The 16,627-nt window shown below is 35.4% G+C and overlaps 1 long non-coding RNA gene and 1 other non-coding gene across 2 annotated transcripts; one reads left to right on the top strand and one right to left on the bottom strand.

The window, feature by feature from the left end:
• The first annotated feature begins 5,523 nt into the window (after window positions 1–5,523).
• On the top strand, window positions 5,524–9,219 carry LOC127941790 (uncharacterized). Its single transcript, XR_008149144.1, has 6 exons — window positions 5,524–5,591; window positions 6,421–6,482; window positions 6,812–6,869; window positions 7,664–7,758; window positions 8,047–8,132; window positions 8,868–9,219. It is a non-coding gene; the product is annotated as an uncharacterized LOC127941790 (long non-coding RNA).
• A 995-nt stretch (window positions 9,220–10,214) lies between these two features.
• LOC128021267 (U1 spliceosomal RNA) lies at window positions 10,215–10,376 on the bottom strand. The gene has a single exon (XR_008185502.1). It is a non-coding gene; the product is annotated as a U1 spliceosomal RNA (small nuclear RNA).
• Window positions 10,377–16,627: the final 6,251 nt, after the last annotated feature.

Below are 16,627 nucleotides of genomic sequence, written 5' to 3'. Positions count from 1 at the left end.
AGATTCTGTCTGGGCTTGAAATTCATGATTTTTAAATTGATACTTTATTTTTTTTTTTATTCTTGTCTTATGATTTATCTATTAAATATTCTGAAAATCATTTTTATACCTGTCTTCTCCTTTTTTCCTTTCTATTAACTTTAGAACAGCCACTTAAAAAGGTCACATGTGTAACAGCTTACACAGCAGTGGCACTGGAACTCGGTGGAATGTGATTGGTTGTGGTTCCCCCAAACATGACACTCCATTTTGTTACACGTCCACAGAAGCACTTCCGCTTATGAAACAAACCAGGCTAAAGCACTGCAAAGCGGCTAATGGAGAAGATGCATTACATTCTGTCCTTTCTGAAGGGTGTCATTTTTCAATCCAGTGCACCAGCGACAGTCAACGAAATGACAGACCTGAATTTAAAACGTCTTCCCTGAAGGGGAGAAAACGCTTGCTGCTTCTTCTTCTTCTAAATCAACAAATTCAAAGAATCTTTTAGAAATCATGGTTAAGGGGGGAAAAATAGTCCTTGAAAAGAACCATTGATTGAAGTCCATGTATTTAAATAAAGATTATCATATTAAAAATATTGTCTTTGCTTAACATTATCTGCTGTCATATAGCTTGCTATAGGAGGTTGTTTCCCTTTATCCCTCACAATTTTCTTGTCATTCTTGTCTTTATTTCTGTGCAGTACATTTTTTACAATTCTCTGTGAGAACTCATCAGTTCTCTATCTATTTTTTGAGTGATGTTCCTATTAGTAATGTAATCATCTCAAACTACCTTTCAGGAAAAATAAATACAAATAAGGGAATACAGTACACATCCTTCTAGAACATGCAGTGCTCTGCCTAATGTATTACTTCACTATGAGTACAGTATGTTGAAACATGAGAAAAAGGAAAGTTCTGAACTTACTGTCATGTTGATGCTTTTCATATTTCCTGCATTAATGAAGAAAAATGACGATGAAATATTGCCACAGACAACAAACTGATTGCATCCAGGATCTAAACATCAATTTTAACATAGAATGTAAGTTGTGATGGAGGAAACAGGCAGTTGATGATATTAATGATGACATAAAGAGAACGTCCACTGCCAATATTGCACAACTATTGGAATATCCCTGTATGCAAATATTCAGAACAACCTAATGAATAAATCTACATTCTTTTCCTGTTATTCCTTACCCCATTTCTGTTTCAATGTTAAAATCAAACTAACTGGGTGATTTTGAGATAACATAAGACACATTTTGAGATATAAAATCAGAGATTAAAATCACAGTTATAAGAAATGAATTTTTTACAACATTAACGTTTATCTCCTTGATAACTCCTTTATAGCATTACTGTAGAATCAAATCTGTGGAATTTAGAGTCAAATCTGACTTACATTTGTACATGTGAAACGAAGGGTTTGAAGGGAATTATCTGGAGAAAATAATGAACTATGAATCCGCTGTCTGTCCTAAACGTAAAACAGAATGATAAGGACATCACACTCTTTTCTATTTTCATTTTCTCCCTTAGACACTTTAATCACCTTTTATGTTTGGATATTTTATTCAAGATAAATGCCTCTCCAAGGTGTGCCACATTGTGTTTTCAGTCCCTGACAGAGAAATAGAAAAGCTGCCAACAGGATGAGTGGAGACGGCGCAGTTTGGAATATTCAACACAGTGGTGGACATCTCTCTCTCCTACCCTCCTGAGTCCTGGAGGCTATAGTCAGTCTGGATTGGGGACATTGCATCCACGGTGGAACAGCCACTGGGCCGATGATTGCAGCATATAAAAGGCTGTCATCCTTGAGTTTTTAGTTTAAGCTGTTGTATAGTTGTAGCTAGCATAGGGTGAACAGGAGAGAGTCGGAGAGATCCTGAAGAGGATACTAGTGTGGAAGAGGTGGACTCCCTCTGGCGTGACAAAGTAGCAAAACATTTCCAATGCTGGAACTGAAAAAGGATGTAGCGGAAGGAGATGAGACCAGCATGACACTCGGTAGGGAACTACAGGGGCGTCGCACCCGTGGGGGATGTGAGGGTTTTAACACCCACACTTTTCCCGGTGAGAGGGTTCGACACCCGCACATTTTCTGCAGTTTTTCCGCAGTTGTGCACAAACGCCTTACTACAGTCGTTCCTCCGTTTCTCTGACCGCTCTGTGTCTGCGCTCGCCGCGGCTGCCTCCTCCCCCCTCCCTCTCAAACTTGACACCGGCTTTGAGTGTGATCGGCTGATGATTGGCTGTTCTGCCTTAAGTCCCGCCTCTCTTGGGGTGTTATCGGTCAGCTCGTGCTGAGGAGGCGGGAACTTATGGTTATTTACATCTCCCTTTTCCAGGTACTTTGAATGAGTGTTTATGCTTTAGAGGTTTTAAAAATAAGCTTTATATGTGTTTGGGAAGATGTTCTGTTAATCGTTTTGTTGACATGTCGAGTGTTTTCTGTATTATTTTTCGTTTTTTAGACTAATGCTAATTGCTATTATTGGGATATTGTTTGCATACCTGTTGAAGAACTATGAAAAAAAAGTGTATATTATTTTAATGTTTAAAAACAGTAATTTGTTACATTATTTATACCACCAGAGAAAAAGCTTTGTGTGGGCGTTTTTTTTCTCCCCTTTTCTAATTTTTTTTTTCTTTTTTTTTTTTAATGTAGGATTATTTTTTTCCCAGCCAAACGCTGCAAGCCGGAAATCCCGCACAGTGCCAGAGAACTTTAAGCCCTGCATTTTGTACCCCTCTGTCAATGTGTTCATCATTTTTATTGTTTATAAACAAACCACATCCATCCCCCACACTTTTGAAAAGCTTGCTACGCCCCTGGGGAACTATAATAAAGAATCAGCCTTCCCTTGAATCACTCTAGCTTCGGCCCTAATATCAGCCACACAGCAGCAGTGCATGTCAATAGAATTGTGTGAACTGGGATTTTTGTAACAGCCGTGAATAATAGATTTGGACTTAGACCTCTCAAGTTTAAAACAAGGTATTGGAGCTACCTACATTATCTGTCTTAGAGGAACGGTTTTGAGATACATAGATTTCACAGTAGTTGAGTTAATTTGTAAGAACATCAACAGACTGAATCAAATGGATCTGAGTTTACATTCAAAAGTAAAAAAATAATAATAATAATAATAATAATAATAATTCAGAAAGAACGCATTGAATTGATAAAATGTGAAAAGGAAATTAAATGAATGAACGAATTAGTTCATATTACAAAGAAATACTGTTCTGTTGAATGATGACCTTTATATAAGTGAAATGGTCCATCATTTTTTTTATATTTCACAAGCTATGAATTTCACAGGTTACGAATTTGAGATCAAGGTGAATCAGGAACAGCATGTCTGTCAAGAAAGCATGTTCGCTCTGATATACGAGATCTGAGCTGCCCTATTCCTAGCGTTTTTTTATCTCCTGGGCACAAACCTGCAATCAATAGTAATATAACTTACATTACATAGTTTCATTGTATTTCAAGGAAGTGAAGTTCAAGGAAAGTCTTGAGTTCTTTTGTTTTTGCAGGAACTTAGCGTACCAGGTAAACCATTCTTGACTTAGGCATAGACAAGACCAGACAAACAGTGTGTGTTTGCTTTTGTAGAGGGGTGCTGATGAGGATAATCATAGACAAATGTGTGATCTTGGAGTGTGAACAGGTGTGAGCCAGGAGGGATTCTGGGAAATGTGGTGTGCTGAAGTGACAGGCTTAGTGAATGTAGAATAGATTGTGTTCATGATAGCAGTAACGGCTCTAAGCCAGTTACCTTGACCCAGCTTTTAGACACTTAATTATACATAGATGTGCTGTTAAATCATAATTAACCATATAGTAGATCCAATCTCTTTATGAATTATGCGGGTAAACATCAACTATGTGACCACCTAATTTTCAAGTTCAAGTTTACTGAGCTTTCCAAAATGTGGAGTCTGTGAGGCTTTTCTTGTTCTTGTTTTTGTTCATGTGATCTGAGGGGTAAATGTGCTTGTGTATGAAAGACACAAAGACAAACAGATAGTAAGAGTAAAAAAGTGGAAGATAAGGAAGTGTGTGAAGGACAGTATGCCCTACTTGCACTTCTGCTAACAGAAGTAAACAAAAAGGATCAAAACTAAAGGAAAGTGAACATCACAAACGTAAAGGGATAGTTTTAAGTGCAGACATCAACAGTTTTGTCAGTGAGTTTTTGTTAGATAAAGAAATGCATTAACAAACATAGTATTGTTTCTAAAGAACATTTAAATAATAACAATAAAAACAAACAAATTATCTGGAAAATAAATGATATAGTCATATAAAAAATTATATATCTTATATAACTTAATTTGTTCCCTCAGTTTAGTTAAATCGCAGCCTAAATGAAATTAACCATTCATTAAAAACCATTCATATCGACTGTCATTAAAAAGAACCATCTCAGCTATCTATCATCTATATTGAAACAGGTTCTAAATAATAGTACTGCTTTATTCGGAAAGGCACAAGTCAACTGCCAATATATAATCAATCACGATATAGGTGTGAGAAGATGCGAAGGAACAAATTGCACCACAAAAGCACTTCTTGTTATATAAATGAGATATTGTCACTCTGGATGCTTGAGCAGTTCGATTTCATTAGTAATTCAGCCGATGTAATTGCAAACTGCATTTCCAATTTCTAACCTGATCTGATTTCTTTCAAACCTTTTCTTGTGCAAATGAGAATGTGAAGAGGTGATTAATGATAAAATAACAGAACATGCTGTTTCGGTATCAAAAGGGCAGAGAAGGTCAGAGGTTATTTTTGTCTTTGTTGCTTGAATCCAATGATCCTGTCTGCTAATTATATGCAAATTAAGGATAAATTAGCAGTTCCATAAGTGGTTCTGGTCATACCCATGTTAACCTGTCATTAAGAGGATATGGCTGCTAAGGGCTTGTTGGAAAATTATTACTCATTTTGATCATTACCTGTGCTGGCTTTTATTTTATCATGTTATTATGTACCATGTTTATCGTGCTTTTTACGGCACTTAAAATTCAAAAAGTCACATACATTAGAAGATTTCCATATAAATGTAAGTCACAATTTACTCATAACCACACATAGGTACAATATAAAGTTTTGACAGAACTATTTCTTGTCTTTCCTAAATACTGTATACATGAAGAAATATTAACAGTATACATAGCTCAATTACTTCTAAAGCACAGAAGAGAAATAAGAACATAAAAATTTAATAATAGAAATATATATGTATTAAATAAAATTAAATAGATTTGGATAATTTGGCATTAATTACACTCAAAAAAATGAAATCTGGGTGTTGTTCGATAAAAATAAATAGAGCATTTTGAAACAAATTAAATTAATCAGTTTAAGGGATGTACACAATTATTTTAAATCAGTCTGAACTAAATCCATACAACCTTAAAAGAGCTCAATTCATTTGTGTCGAAACAACAAAAAATAATGATTCGAGTCAAACTACTACTTTTGCGCATGCGCTAATGACAGGAAATCCACGTGACCTCGTCAGTTATCGCGGGCGCCATTATGTGGTGGAGTCCAGTCCATGGTGGAATGCTGTAGAATTGGTAAGTTCAAAAATCCTTTATTTTTTTTGTCTGCATTGTGCTGATAGAGAGTAAAACCATTTAAATCAGTCAGAATTCAACATTAAGCGGATATTTGACAGCTTATTGGATTATTTGAATTACTCTATTAGTCACATGTTCATACTCGATAAAAACATAGTAAATCGATATAAACGCCTGCATGTATGTACATAATTTAACATTAATGCGGTAGTTGCTTAGTTCTAATTCCTGTTGCAAGCGTTATTTTACTAGATTGTTTCAGTTAACGTACTCGGGCTACTGTTGTTGAGCGTACTGTTAAGTGATGCTTCTGTACAAGTAAAGACGAGAAGACTGCGAATTAATGTAAAAACGAATTAACAAACAATGATGTCAATACAATTATATGCTTGATGTTAATCAACTAGCAGCCAGGCTGCGTGGAATACAGTATTGAGCACATGCGTACTAGGCATGTGTCGTTTGACTATGATCGCACAGGATTAGGGTGCACGCGTTGTAATACGTTGTATTATTGTTACAGTTGCTGTAATTGAATGAGAATGATTTAAAGACAATTTGATATTTGTTTGTATGAAATATAATGATCGAAACTTCCCTTCCGGGCAGCATTTACATTTTATATTGATTTCAGTTATAATGCATATTGCATGGGAAAATCAGCCTCGGTTTCGTCGGTAGAGCAGGATCGCCCGTTTTCTTCAGAATTGTTTTGTGTTTGTATATATTATAGTTTTACTGTTGCTGAGCATGTAATAGGTGAAACATCTGTACAGGTAAATACAAGTACACTGCAAATTTATGTAAACATCGTTTTATTTTACAGGTTTTTACAAGAGCTCATTAAATGATATCCTATACTTGGGTTATAGTCTACTTTTTCACATGGTAAGTTGTATTAAGTATGTTCTTAAATGGGTTTAGAAAAATGGCTCATTATTACTGTAATAAAATAAAGGAAAGTTTAAAGTGTTTTATTAGTGTGTGCTTGGAAATACCTAATGTTTTCATAACCAACATACGAATGGATAATGTAATTTTCTGATTTCATACAATTTGATAGTTATTTTACTATATTGTTTCAGTTATGAAATTAGCTATTACATTCAGGCGACTGCTGCTGAGCAATCTGTAGGAGATTTCTCTGTTCAGGTAAAGATGAGAACACTGCAAATTTATGTAAAAATGATTTTTATATTTTTATTTTTATTTTACAGGTTTACAAGAGCAATAAACAGCATCCCATGCTTGGGTTTTAGTAAACTTTTTCATGTGGTAAGCTGTATTAGTGTTGTTCTTAAAGGGTTAGTTCAGCCAAAAATGAAAATGATGTCATTAATTACTTACCCTCATGTCGTCCCAAATCCGGAAGACTTTCGTTCATCTTTGGAACACAAATGAAGATCTTTTTGATGATTTCTGAAAGATTTCTGTCCTTTCATGAACAGCGACACAACTGAGACTTTGATGTTTTAATAAGTTCGATGTTCAAAAGTATGATGAACAGATTTAATTTAGGTTTTTACTTGCATATAAACATTGATCAGCAAACATCAACGGAAGGTCAACTGAACCTGATTGATGCCCAAAAACAGAAGCTCAGACGTGCTGTGTAACGAGAATGAACCTCATTGGTTCTCGCATGACAAACAAACATGCTTATGCTTCCGTTCACCACAACTGATGTGCGAGTTGATGAATGTTTATATGTGAATAAATTGCAAATCTAAATCTGTTCATAATATAAAGCGAGTCTTCAGAGAAATGTGACTAAACCGCTCAATTTATATGGATTCGTTTTATGATCTCTTTATGTACTTTTTGAAGTATCAAAGTCTCAGTTGCATAGCTGTTTATGGAGGGACAGAAAACTTTCAGAATTCATAAAAAAAAAAAATTATTTGTGATCCAAAGATGAACGAATGTCTTCGAGCATGACACGAGGGTGAGTAATTAATGATATAATTTTTATTATTAGTTGAACTTTCATATAGATTGTATGTCCTGTTATACTTGGTTATCGATATGATATTGTCAAATAATCAATGTTTTTTTTTTTTTTTTTACAGAACAACAGCGTAGACATGGAAAGAGAATGCATCCTCAAAAAGCACTGTGTGTATACATAAAGGAGGACCATCTACAGCTGTTCAAGGAGTACAATGTAAGCAACTGCTTTTCTCTTCTTCACTTTTATGTTTACATTAAAATCTAACCGTACCATTCTCTACTTACGGTTCGGCATGCACTTGAACCGCGGTCCACCTCTAATGATGCGAGTGCCGTATGCTGCTCTAACGTCTAGTCATGAACGCTGTTGCTATCTTTGTGTAAACTAAACTCATTTAAGCCTTGCTAACTTAAACATTCAAGAGCAAGACGCAAAAGAGAACTGTGAGATGATTTGTGAGTGTGCTCATCCAAAGCGCCCACATGTTTTTTTTTTTTTCAGAAAACGTGCAAATACTGAGTTCTCTTTCAAGTCTTGTGCTTCAGAGGCCAAATTCGTACAAAAATTATATCAACATGACTGTCTTGGTGAGTATCCTAGCAAACATAGTCTGTTATGTCTTAAGTGAAGTTTTATTAAAAGAGAAAGACATTGTATGTGTAACAGTATGTACTGGATCGTCAAAAAAACTATTCTCACTGCCTGTGTTTTTAATGTTAAATCACACAAGAAATGACAAAGAAATTACTAACTGCTCTTGACTGAATAGCTGATGTTACTTCAATAATGATTAATCTTTAATTTATTCAGTAAAGATAATATGCAGTGTTTTATATTTGATTATCCATTTTCTGTACCTAAGGGGAAGTCGTGGCCTAATGGTTAGAGAGTCGGACTCCCAATCGAAGGGTTGTGGGTTCTAGTCTCGGGCCGGACAGAATTGTGGGTGGGGGGAGTGCATGTACAGTTCTCTCTCCAACTTCAATACCACGACTTAGGTGCCCTTGAGCAAGGCACTGAACCCCCAACTGCTCCCCGGGCGCCGCAGCATAAATGGCTGCTCTGTGTGTGTGCGCATTTCGGATGGGTTAAATGCAGAGCTCAAATTCTGAGTATGGGTCACCATACTTGGCTGAATGTCACTTCACTTTTCACTTTCACTAAAAAAAAGCTACTGTTAGATACCTGAAAAAAACTGAAAAGCACTGTTTATTTTATTTGAATCTTCTATTGTATTTATTTGTAATGAACAATTTAATTGTTCTTATTAATTTTTATTTTACAGTAGTCCAATTTTACCACATTTTATTTGTCTTGCCCAGGATTGCGACTGGATGAATTCTAAAGAAGCCATAGAGCAGATGGTAATGGGGATCTACATCGTCCAATTCATAGACACCAACCAGGGGATAAACCTGTGGACGTTGGTATCCTGATTGAAGGGACCGAGGTTCTCTGCTCTTTGAAGAACGTGTAGCAGTGGCCATGCTGTTTGGACTTACTTACGCCTTGAACCTCAGCTACCCACAAGAACTCAAGGCTACATTTGAGGTCATCCAGAAAGTGTTCTTTATCTTGGATGGACAAAAACTTTCACTAAAGGTACCAGCCCTTAAGAACAAGATGTTGGAGTAAGTTACCTTATGTGTGTATTCTCAAAAGACTAAATCTTGACTCAAGCAGGTATTAGCTGTGCATATACATTGAAATATAATGTTGTTCATCTTGGATGATATTTTTTTGTATTTTTTTACCTGAAAATTTGCCTTGAAATAAGAATAAAGAGAAACTTTTGACATTCACTTTGAGAACATTTTATTTGTGCAGTAAATTACATTTTGATAGACATGTCAACAATTAAACATTTGTTTGATGTAAATAAAGTTGTACAATTAACTTAACGATAGTAGTTGACACAATATTTCTGGTTTTCTAAATTAAGTGATTAAGATTAATTGGCTCAACAAGATTAAATAGTTTATAGATAAATACGATAATATGATTCAAATGAAAATGATTTGATCTTGTTGGTTCAAAATGAATTTTGCTCTTGGGTTCCATTTGCCTAAATTAAGTTGAGACAACACCATTCAAATGTGTGGAAATAGGTGTCATAATTATATTAAGTTAGACCAACGATTTATTTTTTTGAGTGTAAATAACTGGAACTATTAACTAACTGGAACTAATAACCAAGAACTTAAATTATTCTACTGTAGCCACCATGCGGTGGGGTTTCTCCTGAAGTCCACTATCATCTCCACCGTTTTGACCATGTTCAGCTCCAGGTTGTTCTGACTGCACCAGACAACCAGCTCTTTAACCTCCTGTCTGTAAGTAGACTCCTCTCTGTTGTGTATGAGACTGATGATGGTTTTGTCATCTGCAAACTTCAGGAGCTTGACAGAGGGGTCTTTTGTAGCACATCTGTTTGTATACAGGGAGAAGATCAGTGGGGAGAGCACACATCCCTGAGGGGCACCAGTGCTTACTGTGAGAGTCCTGGATGTTAATTGTTTCTGAAATGAAATGTTTTCTGAAGACCCAGTTCACATCCCGTACAAAGACCTTAAGCGCATGTTGAGTATGGGGGGGGGGTTGCAGGGGGTGTGAGATCGGAACAGGTGTGGGATGTGAGACTGGACTTTACAAACCTGTAATAAAATATTCAGGGAGAGTGCGAATGCAGTCCCCACTAGCAGAAATTATGCCGTTGAGATTCTCACATGTGGAGAATTCATAGAGGTCAGAAAAGCTGGAGTGCAATGGCTGATCCTCACTCTAGACAATCCACCTACCTGATCATGGAGTCGCCCCTGCCAGGTAACTATACAAGTATACACATTTGTGCATGCTTATATTGCATGAACATGTAACAGCTAAATTCAGGATAAGTATGTGTATAGTTTGTAAGCTGTAAAACAAACACTCATGGCACAGAACATTTTCTTGTGTGAGGAAAATTGTGATTGGTAAAAAAAAAAAAAAAAAACCTGAGCCGCTATAAGAAAGATGGCAGATTTTAAATCGTGTAGCTCCGGGGGTCCTGCCAGGGGCATTACTACTCCAACATTTTAGAAAGATAGTCGGCTAGTTAAGTTGTGCACTGAATGTGTCTCTAGCCCTGTTAAATTAGCCATCAATTTGAGAATAGTAAATAATTTTGTATGTTACATGTTTTTCTGGAGCTGATTAAAATCTGCAATTAAATTTATTCTGCTTTATTAAGTAATATTGAGATAAAACAAATGGGAGCACATGGACTTTACTCATTTCAGGTCTTTAAATTACATATACAGAATTGATAATTAGGGAATATTACCCACATCATTGTCAAAGAAAAAAACAATCGCTGATATTAGCTGGTTCATTTTAGTTTTAAGAAGCCAATAATTTTAGCTTTAATGAGCCATATAAAACTGAATGTTAACACAAAGTAAGGCATAAAAATAAACTCTACAGCTCTTTTTAAATTACACATTTTATTCTCAGTCCATTTCAAATGTTTTTTTGAAGCTGCAGATCAACATGAGCTCTGGCTGGGAGTCTATGGTCAGTCCCTTTCGAGGCAATTTCCAGTTTCCAGTACATTTTCATAACCATCCCTTAATTTTCAAACAAGTTTACAAGTTTGATAGAAAAAGTAATCTAAAAGTAATCTAAAAAGTAGTCAGAATACATTCCCTAAAATGAGTAAACTAGATTACATTACTACAGTTTTCATCGAGTAACCTGATATCTACCCAGAGTAATTTACCAAGCACAGCATGACAACAAAACAAACTGCCACACTCACAAGACTATCACAAGAGTATTTCCTGTCAAGTACAGATGAGCTTTGATCACTTTGTCTTTGTGAGCAAATGTGGAAATAAAAGAATACCTGTGCCACATGTAGGACATCATTAAATCTCTCTGATGAACCTGTTAAAGTTGTCAGTTCTAACTCATGTCCACATCTTCTTCCAAAACACTGTCTAAAATCACAGTTTTCCCTCAAAAACCATGATCTATAGTCTTGCCTGAAGGTTCCAGGGTTCATGTGAACTTCATAATTCTTCTACAAAAATGTTTGTAGACCCAAATGACAAAGGTTATCTATAGTCTCAAAGCAAATAAATATCATAGTCTTTTAATAAGATATCAGTCATCTATGCGCACATGCACAACTCTCAGAGGAGACAGAGAGGCATTTAAAGGGCATGGACACTCCAGACAGCAAACATTTCCTCAGACTAATACAGTCACATAACCCACCAACCAGTAGAGCTCTGATCAAGCAGCACAGCACGACTGGACCCTACCCTGCCTTTACCTCTTAGAATTTAGAATTACAATTTATAAGCATAAGCATTATAGCAATATCTTAAAATAGCAAGGCCCCTCCATAATAATAAAAAAGAAAATATGAAGAAATTACATTAAGGCAGGAGTTCCAAAATATTTGCATTTATAGATTCATAAACTAAAGGATTTAAAAGAGCCGGACAAAAACACTGTAAAGATGATGGTGAAAGATTTCATAAATATGATCCTATCTCTACAGGAAGTGTTTAAGTATGTGGGCAGGAAATGTATTCACTGGATGTGTATTTTTTTAATATATCAACATTTTCAGAGAAAAGGCAGACTATTTATTTTCAACCCATTCTCACTCCAAAGGCGTCAAAAACCGAAGCATGGTCAAGCGCCCCTAGCGTCACTTTTATGACGCCAAATGTGCCTCTCGGCGTCGACTATCGAAGCACTACGACCTTCATTGCTTTCAGTGGGAAACTTTTGGCGTCAGAATTCGACACGAGGACATGAGATGTTTATCGCTATGAAATCACGTTCAAGAAGTCTCATTCAGCACACATCGCGCGATACTTGCTATCAGTTCCACAGTTTGGGTGAGTAGTCGTATATACGCTCTTTTAATGCCTTTTATCAAATGTATTCTGTCTTCTTTATTAATCAGATTAGTGCCATATGTTTAATCGCTGTATTATATCGGTCATCCGCGGCTGTCTTTGAGTTCCATTGCGTTTAAATAAATGAACACAGCTGCTAATTAGTCTGATTAAACTCTATCTGTCACGTGACGTGCCATAGACCTTCGATCCGTTTTATATTATTATTAATTTCAGGATCAATGATGTAAGTTGTATTTGTAGTAAAATCATGGTAATCACGACACAATAGTAATAAATGAAATGTGAAGTTAAAACACAGTAAATGGGACATTAGTAACTGTAACTGTAGTTTTACTATGATATATTAATAATCAATACAACAATACAATAATCACCAAACCAGCTATGTTTGTATCACTGTAATGTTAGTGTTTTTATGTGCTTTTATATGACAGATATCACAGTAATCATGTGTTCTGTACCATGCTTTTAATACCTTTTAATGTGAATCCAAAAAAAAAAAAAAAATCAAATTAAAAATAAATAATAAAACATGTATTTTTCCATCTTGCAGTTCATTCATATCAGTTTATATACATATATATATATATATATATATATATATATATATATATATATATATATATATATATATATATATATATTTTTTATATATATATATATATATATATATATATATATATATATAAATATTTTGCTCACAGATCATTATTAACATTCTGTATATAATTCAATTTTATTTTCTCTCCCCTTTTTTATTATTTATATTTTTAGCTGAAAAGACGTAAAGGCAGTCAGCCCAGTGGTGTTTCTGGAGAGGGATTCCTTCAGAAATGGAGAAGACAGAAAGCTGCGGAGGCAGATATTTGCAGCAGTAAGTCTGTGATAGTTTGTCTCTTTTATCAAAAATTCCTGCTGTTATAATTTGTACAGCATTTGTTGTTTCTTAAACTGTTGCACTGTCCAAATACCCACACTTGCCATCTTTTCACTTGACCACTTGATTACTTATTTGAAGTCTTTCCTGTATTTGGCCTAGTGTTCGAGTGAGCATGATAACCACAAGTGTGTGTCGAACTTTTCATGACCTGATGACTGTGTTTCCCAATCCTGATCCTGGAGAACCCCAGCACTGCACGGTTTTGGTGTCTCTCTTATCTGCCTTGGAGTCTTCACTGATGAGCTGATGAGTTGAATCAGGTGTGTTTGATCAGGGAGACATCTCAAATGTGCAGTGTTGGGGTTCTCCAGGACCAGGATTGGGAGCCACTGCCTTATGGGACACTTATGTGTTTAAAGAGATTTTTAATATCTAATTATCAATATTTCACATACTGTACATTGGACAGCTTCCCATGACCTCTTGTGAGATCTCAGCAAAAAGTCTGACTATTTATTCCAAAACATGATGCATGATGGGATACACAAAGCTTTGTATAGCGCTCTGGAGCAGTATTGGAGAGGTTTAGTGTGTGTTAAGGACGCTGTGCTTTGGCATTATTAAGACCGGGGAGAGTCTCATTCACACACTGTCACGTACACACACTCTCAAGTGGCCAAGACTGCAAGTGTGGGTATCTGGACAGGGTCAAAGTCTTAAAAATGATCCCTAAACACATCACAGTCTTAATAATCCAGTTTAACACTTGTATGATATTGTACAAGCCCCAGGACGGTCTCATCTGACACTATCAAAGAATTCATATGACTATAGCTTGTTATTAATTACTTGCTTTCAATAATGGATTCATTTAACATTTAATTATACAGCATCTTTACAGAGGTGTAATGTACAAGCTGCACGTAATTAATAATATGTCCTTCCTTCTGTTTTACAGGATTTTTTCCAGATAATGCTGTTCTTCTTTTTCAGGTCTAAAATATCGAGCTCAACAGCTATTTTAAGAGCCAACCCTCACAAACCTTCCTAAAACCTAAAAGAGCTATTACTGAGTCTCAGCGAATCTTGCCATGATCAGCTCTTCCCAGGTACATTTGTTTACTCCAAAAATGCTCTGGTCTGAATCTTACTTTAAATTAACTTAATTATGTTTAATGAGCAATATTAATTGCACACAGAGTAAGTAGAGATTATCTTGTTTCACAGAAGAGAAGGAAGACCAAGGATATGATTTTCTCAGGATGAGGAAATGAAGATGGCCATCTTGAGCTCAAACAAACAGAAGTCCTCTGGTATGTGTGTGTTGAAGCAATGTTATACAACATTTTATGATGATCTCTCACAGAACTGGTCATGTCAGCCTTGATTTCGTTTTATACTATTACAATTACAGCATGTTAGCAAAGTGTGACTGGACATTTTTAATATTATGTTTTTAAAAACACACCACCTGTTTTATTAGCAGACAAGTGTCATGAAATTGGTTTAGTTGATATAAACACCAATTGACATTATTTCATTGTTTTGTAAATGTTATGTTATTAATTGTGAATTGATAGTTGATTGGTTTGAAGCCAGGCATTACACTGCACAGACTAAAACACATTTGTGAGAGAAGTCAGGAACTTTGGAGAAAGATTCTAGAGGAAGAAGACACATTTACTGCAACAATAGATGAATTCTAGAGTCTCTGAGAACTACACATGCTAATGTCTCATGAGCAAGACCTTTGCTTCTGTAACTTTTTCTTAATTCTTGCAGAATGACATATTTATTGCAGTATTTTTATTTGTACAGATGATCTCATCAGCCAAATGAGGGGTTTTGACCAAGTGATGCTCTTGAAAGGAGTGAAAGAAGAGGATGTGGTAAATTGTCTTCAGAGAAAAGCTTCTCAAAAGATCTTAAAACAGCTTGAAGAATGGTAAGTGTACAGTACTACAAGGGTCATAGTTGCTCACACTGCTAAAACCACACAGAACATAAGCTGCGCTCTCTGTCCATTAAACAACTTCTTCTGCATTGTTTGTTTCACTTTGACCAGGTCTGGGATGTTAGGACTGAGAGATCCTCTGGCTGAGAACAAGCTACACCTCATCAGTGCTGGACATCAACCACAAACTGTTTCCAGACACGAGAGAAGAAGATCACGATGGGGAGATGAAACCAGTTTAGATGTGATGATGGGAATCATTATTTTCTGAAACAGTATCACATGTCTAATATGTATCACATGATCTGTATCACAGTTGACTGGATGGGACTGTGTGACTTTTAAGGACATTTCATCACTCATCTGTGTGAACTGATTTATATATGAGGTTAATGTATTTTTGATGATAATTATTTTCATTGAATCTTATTTGTCTTGATGCTACTTTATCAACTTTATAGTCTATGCTTCAATAAAATGAAAATGGTGAATATTGTGTTCTGAAGATTCTTGGTAAATACATCATTTTACTAGGTAGGCTCATATGTGTTTATTTTAGACTTGGAAAAACGACATATTAATTATTGGGATTATTTTTTTATTTAAGACATGAACATTTTTGATCGGATTAATAACATCTGGGACATCAGTACACCAGAAAGTAATTTTTTTATATTTTAGTAACAAATATGCACATTTTTTGTGAAATACAGGGAGTTACAAGATGAATTATTCTGCATTACAAGATGGTGCCATGGGCTTTATTGTTACAAGCACTTGACGGATAACTGAGAATGTAGCAGGAATGATCAACGTGGATCTTGTACTGCATTAAAACCAAGAGCACGCACATTACTGATGTCCAGCACATGAGGAGCAAGATACGGGGGTGAGGAGGACATTTTTACACTGATTTTGGCTAATTAGTTATATATAATGCTAATATATATATATATATATATATATATATATATATATATATATATAAATTAATATTCTTAGCACTGCATGAATTTGTCCTTGTGTAATAGTGAAGTATCACAATGTGTATACATTGTCCTTGATTACTGCTTTACAGTGGGGAATAGATAATGGCAAGTTGTTGCAGGTTCATCCATTATATTTCTTGCCATTTACTTCAAAAATCAAAGAAATAATCTATTATTTTCATTATTAAATCATTTCTTTATAATTTTTCCATGTTTCATCAGATGGCCTCACAATGTCCTGTCAAAAGGTATAATAGCCATGATGAATAGAATAGAAAACAGAGGACTGTGAAAACTGTCAGATATAAATGTGACTCAGCTCAGTTTGTTGTTCATGATGAGG

The sequence above is a fragment of the Carassius gibelio genome, chromosome A1 (assembly GCF_023724105.1).
Source record: "Carassius gibelio isolate Cgi1373 ecotype wild population from Czech Republic chromosome A1, carGib1.2-hapl.c, whole genome shotgun sequence".
Classification (NCBI taxonomy): domain Eukaryota; kingdom Metazoa; phylum Chordata; class Actinopteri; order Cypriniformes; family Cyprinidae; genus Carassius; species Carassius gibelio.
The sequence above is the reverse complement of the archived record's forward strand: the minus strand, read 5'-3'. Positions and strand labels throughout refer to the sequence as shown.